The sequence below is a fragment of the Plecotus auritus genome (genome assembly GCF_963455305.1).
Source record: "Plecotus auritus genome assembly, chromosome: 4".
Classification (NCBI taxonomy): domain Eukaryota; kingdom Metazoa; phylum Chordata; class Mammalia; order Chiroptera; family Vespertilionidae; genus Plecotus; species Plecotus auritus.
Window position 1 is genome coordinate 4228248 of NC_137775.1, and position 8401 is coordinate 4236648.

Here is an 8401-nt window from a genome sequence, read left to right on the forward strand (position 1 = left end):
TTCAGGTGTTTTATTAAACAAGTTTATTCTTAAGCCAGCCTTGAAGATAAGCACAAAACTTACCGGTTTTATATTTTTAACCCACAATTCAAGCACCCACTCTGCATAGCACTATCCTAGCTGCAGCCAAAGGGATTCTTCACCTTAGAAACGGGATTTCACTTCCTGAACTTGTATTACCCCCTTTCCCAGACAGTAATAATGAATAACATCACCGTTCTTTACTACTGGCCTGCCCCAAACTCACTTCTGGCTCACGGAAAAGCGAATTTCTGCCAAATTTAAGGTGTTTCAATGAACTCACTGCATCTTCTGTCTTGACGTGTTCGTTTGGCGAGGGGTGTTGGTGTCCTTGAACTTGGTGTTTTTCGAGTCGGTGAAAGGTTCTGGCCGGCACGGGAATGCCCGCGGCCGGAATGTGAGCGTGACTCTGCCAAGGGCGGGCCTGCGCTTCTGCTTCCCTGGCTGCCAAAGGCCCCCGTTGGGCCTGAGCGCCCACAATCATCATCCCCATCGGGGTTACCGTGGTTCTCCTCTACGCAAGCCCCATAGGGACAAGGGGAGAAAGGACTCCGCCTGTGGGTGGGCACCATGTGCCTTTCTCACCTGGACCAGAGCTGCAGGTGAGGCGGGCCTGTCTCAGTGTCCACAAGTCAAGAGGGTTGCCTCATTGCCTCGGGCTGACGTGTGCACAATCTGAAGGAGAGCAAGTGTAACAAGTCGGGTTACTGTCCTGGTTAAAACCCTTTACCACTTTCTGTCTCCAATTGGGTGAAGTTTTAAAACTTCTAGCCCTGACTGGTTTGGCTCAGTGGATAGAGCATTGGCCTGCGGACTGAAGGGTCCCAGGTTCGATTCCGGTCAAGGGCATGTACCTTGGTTGCGGGCACATCCCCAGTGGGAGGTGTGCAGGAGGCAGCTGATCGATGTCTCTCTCTCATCGATGTTTCTAACTCTCTATCCCTCTCCCTTCCTCTCTGTAAAAAGTCAATAAAATATATTAAAAAAACAAACAAAAAACTTCTAGAGCTCTGTAGGAACCTGAGCACCTGGCCCCCGTCCTTTTCCAGCCCCAGCTCGGGCTGTCTTCCCCTGGGCACACCTCACTGCCTCATCTCCCAGAGGTCTCGCTTTGTCTTCTTCTCTCTAGCACCTAGGACAGTGTTGGATACGCAGTAGGGGCTTAATTAAGGCTTATCAAGTCTTCATGAATTTCCATGATTATAATCTAAAAGCTTTAACAATCCCCAGGGCAGCAGGAGGCCTTAGATAGAAGGTTAGATTCAGCTACCGATAGGGAGATTTTCAAGTACCAAATCTGACAAGCTCAGGAGAGGGCACAGGGCAGGCACAAACTCAAGTCCCAAAGTAACTGCACAGGATGGTCTGGACGTAAAAGTTCCTCACTAAAAGCAGGTCATGGAGCGTTTTCACTTCTTTGACACAAGTCAGCCTTGACCTAAATGAGCTGTCTTGTGTTTTTACGTGTAAGTAACACGTTGGAATATGGGAGTAAACCAGCCTTGGGCAAACTATGACCCGCGGGCCGGATCCGGCTGTTCTATCCGGTTCTCTTGCTCTCCCCTCTGCTCCTTTACTTTGAATTTATATTAGTTCACACAAACACTCCATCCATGCTTTTGTTCCGGCCCTCCGGTCAAGAACCCATTGTGGCCCTCGTGTCAAAAAGTTTGCCCACCCCTGGAGTAAATCCTTCTCCAGACGTCTCAAGTTACACCCACCACCCCAGAGCGAGAGGCCACACAACCCCTGATGGTTAACTTGTTCCCCCCACACCATCTCCATGTGCTGTAAACGTTGATTGTTAACTATCCTGTACCACCGGTATACAAGAGGCACTTGTCTGTTTTATTCTTTATTCACTCTCAGAGATTTCCCTGCTTTGCTTTCTCCTGAGTCCCTAATCTGCCAACAATGAATTTCATGGAACCCCCCTTTGTCTCCTTCTTTGATTGTAGTGTATAAAATAAGCTGCAAGACGGCCATTCTCCGGAGCATTTCCTAGTCCTTTGAGATTTTACTTCCCGGCCACTGTCAGTTTGGCTCAAAGAACCCTTAGAAAATTCTCTACCGATCTGGACATTTCTTACCACACAAGACGTTGAAGGTAATTAACATCAATCAGCCATCAGTTGTCAATACTGGCAAGGTGTGTTTGAGTAAAGGGTAAACACGTGGGTGGGATGATCAGGGACGCCTGGAAGTTCACCTCTTTCCATGAGTCCAGTTATGGTGATTGACTTCCAAGATCCATTTTACTCCATATAATTAGCCTTGGCCAATGGAAATGTGACCCAATGTTTACTCCCAAAATGGGGAGGTTGTGGAGGGGAGCTCTGGGAAAGCTATTCTCTCTTCTAAGAGAAAGAAGCTAGATCCGCAGGTGATGGTAGCTGGGTGTGAGGCCTGGAAGTGCTGGACACACCTTTTGAGCATGAGTGGAGTTAGCATGCCTGCGAGGCCAATAACTGCAGCTTTGAGGATATCTTTGAAGCCAAACCTAGAATCCACTCCAACTCTGATCTTGCAACCATGAAACAAATTTCCTCATTGTTTAAGCTAGCTCGCAGTCAGTAAGGTGCTGCTACAAGTAATTGAAAGCATCCTGCCCTAGCTGGTTTGGCTCAGTGGATAGAGTGTCCGCCTGCGGACTCAAGGGTCCCAGGTTCGGTTCCGGTCAAGGCCATGTTCCTTGGTTGCAGGCACATCCCCAGTAGGGGGTGTGCAGGAGGCAGCTGATTGATGTTTCTAACTCTCTATTCCTCTCCCTTCCTTTCTGTAAAAAAAATCAATAAAGTATATTTTTTTAAAAATTGAAAGCTTGATTTATCCAGGCTGACTTCTTGGTAGAAAGTTGAGATTTTTAGATGTTTGATAATTCAAGGAGAAACAACCTAATATGCTAGCAACGAGGGTTTCAGATACGCAGTGCAGCTTGTTGAGGACACTGGAGCAAGAGACTTGGTCACAGGATTATGGAGAGAAAATCTTGACAAGCCTGGGGAATCCTGAAAAACTTTTGAGTAGATTGAAAATTCATTTGGTCCTGGGAACCTACATCAAGACTTTGCAGGGGTCCTCAAACTTTTTAAACAGGGGGCCAGTTCACTGTCCCTCAGACCGTTGGAGGGCTGGACTATAGTTAAAAAAAAACTATGAACAAATTCCTATGCGCACTGCAGGCCCGGGACGAGTCGGCTGCTAAGAAGGACAGGCAGCGGCACCCAGCGGGCCGGATAAATGTCCTCGGCAGGCCGCATGTGGCCCGCGGGCCGTAGTTTGAGGACCCCTGCAGTTTAGAGAGATGTGGATGGGTCAGATAAACCAGAGACGATAACTACAGCATAAGCCTCAGAAGTGGGTGGTGGAGGGAAAAGCTTGGATAACAGTGTTCTCCCCAGGAGAGATGCCTAGGGTCTCAGGTAGCGATGGAATCAGCAGTCCTCTCCAAGAACTCAGCAGCACACTCTGAGACTCTTCTGGAATGTGTTCCCCGTCCTGAAACATATGGGATTCCAAAGAATTTAGGACACTTGTCCCATGACTTCCTGCTCTGCTCTGCGTCCACTTACCTTTGGCCACTCCTGGCTCCTTTGTGAGCTACTTTGACTGCTCCTTATACATTCCCCGAGGTTCTCACTTTGCAGTTATTCCCATGGCTTCAGTCATCACCCACATGCTGACCTCTGAATCTCTCTCTAACCTAGTTGACTCCCGAGGCCTTCTCCAGTAAAATTTCCCATAAGCCCATCAAATGTAACACATCTAAACCTCTCATTATATTCACCTCCTTCAGCCTTTGTTTCTTCCCTATTCAAAATGTCAGGGAGCACTGTCACTCTTCTGTTAACCAACCTACCCTGTAGTACTCCACGTAGGAAGGCTTCCTGGAGGAGGTGATATCTACCTCCTGCATTGGATGCTCCTTGGCATCTTAACTTTATTTCTGTTTACCATGTGCTATAATTCCTAATCCCATCCTTCTCCTCTACTAGACTATATAAGCTTTGCAAGACAATCTTGTTGTACAGCTTTATGCACACCTCCTCGCACATTACAGGCATTAAATATGAATGCTAATATATTCTTTATGCCCAGTACCTAACATATCTGATATGAATATATTATGGATGCAAGGAAAGCATTTACTTGTTTCCTACCCGGGGACTCTATCCAGAACCAACTTAAGAGCAAAAATTGAGAAGAAAATTGCCTGCTTTTATTGTGTGGCCACACAGCATCTGGTCTGGCTCAGTGGATAAAGTCCTCATTAGTTGCTCATCAATCATCTACATAAAGCCAAGCACGGGCCTGATGGGGACCAAAAGTAATGAATAGGTGCAAGAAGAAATCATTTTAAATGGTACACCCGGATCTAGGATCACATGCCATCTGGGCTGCTGAGGAGGACGAACGGGAAGCCACAGTCAGAGCCATGCTCCTGGGCCAGTGTCTCCAGGAGGGGCCTTGTAGCGCTTCTTGGCTGTTTCACAAACACGGTTGCAGAAAACAACGACACAGACAAAAAACAGCAGGGTTGCAGGAGTCCAGACCAGATTTTAGCAGAAGGCAGAATTCACCAACCTCCCATGCAGCAAACCCTCTTGTTGGTCTGAAGGGCTAGAGTTGGAAGTGTACTCCTTAAAACAGGGGTGGCTCAGCTCTCCCATGATGGGTCCCGATCAAATATAATGGCATTACCTAGGGTTGTAAGAAGTATTAATTATAACTACGGAACTAAATGAACTCTCAAGAAAGTGTCATCAGCCGAAACCGGTTTGGCTCAGTGGATAGAGCGTCGGCCTCCGGACTGAAGGGTCCCGGGTTCGATTCCGGTCAAGGGCATGTACCTTGGTTGCGGGCACATCCCCGGTGGAGGGTGTGCAGGAGGCAGCTGATCGATGTTTCTCTCTCATCGATGTTTCTAGCTCTCTATCCCTCTCCCTTCCTCTCTCTGTAAAATATCAATAAAATATATTTAAAAAAAAAAAAAGAAAAAAGATGTTTCTCTCTGATCGATGTTTCTAGCTCTCTATCCCTCTCCCTTCCTCTCTGTAAAAATATCAATAAAATATATTAAAAAAAAAAAGTGTCATCAGAGAAGAGCAGTAGGAATGACTGGGTACAGGGGACAAACTGCTTAATAAGATATAAGAAACATCTGAGAGAAAATTGTCAGAAAGAATGGTGTCCCCAACTGTCAGTTGCTTCAAATACAACCGAGAGGCCAAGAGAACTAACATCTAGTGAACCTAGTGAACCCTGTGTAACAAGCCCTTTTACATTTTTGCTCTCACAAAACCTTCCTAGAAGTAAACTGTGTCCACTAAACCTGACGTGAAGGGATGGTACCTGGGACATCCTCTAACGCCAGACCTTTGAGGAATGTTCTCATTCCTCTTGCACTGACAGCATTTCCTACGAGGACCAAGTGAAACCCTTCTCAGACTAACTCCTCTTACCTTAGCCAGCATCTTGAGCTACTTAAGATCCTTACAGTTTGCATTTTTTCCATCATTGTATTACCGTTTCACGTGATTGTTCCCAACTAAGATGTATTTTCACGGGAACGTTCACCCTCAGCCGCTCAGGTCAACGTTCCTTCGCCCCTTTCAAGAGGATGTATGACGACACAGTGGCAAGTCTGGCCTCTTGTTATCAGACTTGATTCAGCTGCCGGCTTGGAGGTGCTGTCCAGGAGCTTTGATGATAGTACCCAGAGGGCAGCTCCAACTTACCAACCCTTGGGCAGCTACTTAACTCTCCTAAGTCCCTTTCCTATTCTGTAAAAGGGGGTGCCAAGGGCCTATTGCATCGGGTGATGGTGGCCATAATGCCTATAAAATACCTGTCAGTTTGCAGCATGTATGTACTCAATAGATGTCCAAAATGTTAAGGCATTTTTTATTACCTTCAACTCACTCTGGAATAATCTATAATAATAAAAGCGTAATTTGCTAATTAGACAGAACGTCCGGAACGAAGCCGGATCTGTGAGGGAAGCTGGTGCCGGCAGCTGGGGGAAGGAAGGCCTACTCTTGCACGAATTTCGTGCATCGGGCCTCTAGTGTTAAAGTAGAAACATTAAGACTCTCTTACTGTATCTTGGACTTTATCCAAGTTGGCAGTCCTTAAAAATTAACCTTGCCGAAACCGGTGTGGCTCAGTGGATAGGGTGTTGGCCTGCGGACTGAAGGGTCCCGGGTTCGATTCTGGTCAAGGGCACGTACCTTGGTTGCGGGCACATCCCCAGTGGGGGGTGTGCAGGAGGCGGCTGATCGATGTTTCTCTCTCATCGATGTTTCTAGCTCTCTATCCCTCTCCTTTCCTCTCTGTAAAATATCAATAAGATATATTTTTTAAAAAAATTAACCAAATTCTGGGTTTCTCTGTTCTCGAGACGGCTGAAGGATGCTGTGCACTCCTGCTTGAGAAGTGATGCACTTTTAACGAGGAAGTAAACCCAAGGGGCTGGCTTTTCTTTTCCATCAAAGGTATCAAAACCCATATAATTAAAGCTACTACCTTGTCTCTTTCAGCGGAAACTAACCAAACCATAACTTACGTTCCGAGTTGTTTGGCCGAGGGAAATGGTCTGTCATCAGACCTGCAACTTCACTTTGGCTAACATTGAGCAGCCACAATGTGCTTGGCACTGTGGCAAGCACTTTTCGTTTATTAACTCATCAATGCCCTTTACAGGAAAAAGGGAGCCACAGAGTAAGTAGTTTGCCCAAGCCGTGAAGCAGATTAAGTGGTAAAGCCAGGTTTCAAACCTTTTAGCTCTAAGAGTTTCTCTTGGCACGGATTGCAATTTACCACCTTTCTTATCAGTCATACCAACAAATAAGCATCCAGTTCCAGAAGTGAAAAATGTTGACTTTGCACAATCATAAGTTCTTTGTGCCCACGTTGTTCATTCATTAATGCAGATTCGACAGAAGCATGAAAACTGGTAATGACACATAATAGGTCTATAATGAATTTAGTCATAAAATTATATATTTTTTAAAATATGTTTTATTGATTTTTTACAGAGAGGAAGGGAGAGGAATAGAGAGTTAGAAACATCGATGAGAGGGAAACATCGATCAGCTGCCTCCTGCACACTCCCCACCGGGCATGTGCCCGCAACCAAGGTACATGCCCTTGACCGGAATCGAACCTGGGACCCTTGAGTCCGCAGGCCGATGCTCTATCTACTGAGCCACACCGGTTAGGGCTAAAATTATATTCTTTATGCCACAGACCTTGATACTTAATGTTTAAAATAACAAAGCAGCCCTAACCAGTGTGGCTCAGTGGATAGAGCATCAGCCTGCAGACTGAAGGGTCCCAGGTTCGATTCCAGTCAAGGGCATGTACCTTGGTTGTGGGCACATCCCCAGTAGGTGTGCAGGAGGCAGCTGATTGATGTTTCTCTCATCGTTGATGATTCTAACTCTCTATCCCTCTCCCTTCCTCTCTGTAAAAAATCTATAAAATATATTTAAAAAAAAAAAAGCAGCCCAACTGGTGTGGCTCAGTGGTTGACACTGACCTGTGAACCAGGTCACAGTTCCATTCCTGGTCAGGGCACATGCCCAGGTTTTGGGCTCGATCCCCAGTGTGGAGTGTGCAGGAGGCAGCTGATTGATGATTCTCTCATCATTGATGCTTCTCTCTCTCCTTCTCCCTTCTTCTCTGAAATCAATAAAAATATATTAAAATAACAAAGCAAACAGAGTTTTTCATATTAAAAACATTTTCTCCTTCATTCTAACACCCCACAGCCTTACTACGTATTAGCAAACGTGTTAATAATGTAAGTCTACTTAGCATTTGGCCAATGTTTTGAAACAAACATCACTAATTACCTGAAATCATTTCACAAAAACAGTCTGCTTTTCAATTAAAAATTAGAACATAGATTACTTTTTTCTTTATAATTTCTGTGTTTTTGAATATTTTATAACATTTATTTTTACAAGTCAGGGAAAAAATTTGAAGTGTAGTCCTAAACTCCAAGTTTATTTTGCAAAACAAGAAATATTTTTATTTTTTTAAGGTAGAGAGGGAGAGAAACATTGATGTGAGAAACGTGAGTGGCTGCCTCCCACACACACCACGACCAGGGATCGAGCCCAAAACGTGGGCATGTGCCCTGACCCGGAACCCAACCAGCAACCTGCCAGTGCATGAGACGGTGCTTCACCGATGGAGCCACATCAGCCAGGACACCAAGGCAGACACCCTAAAAACGTGAGGGCACAGTCAAACTGACGCACACGCTTTAGTTTCACCTTTGTGGTATGATACGGAAGGATGATGAGCAAACATTAAGCAACTCAGGAAAAATAAGTAACAAGTGCTAAGCACACACACAAAAAACAAAAACGAA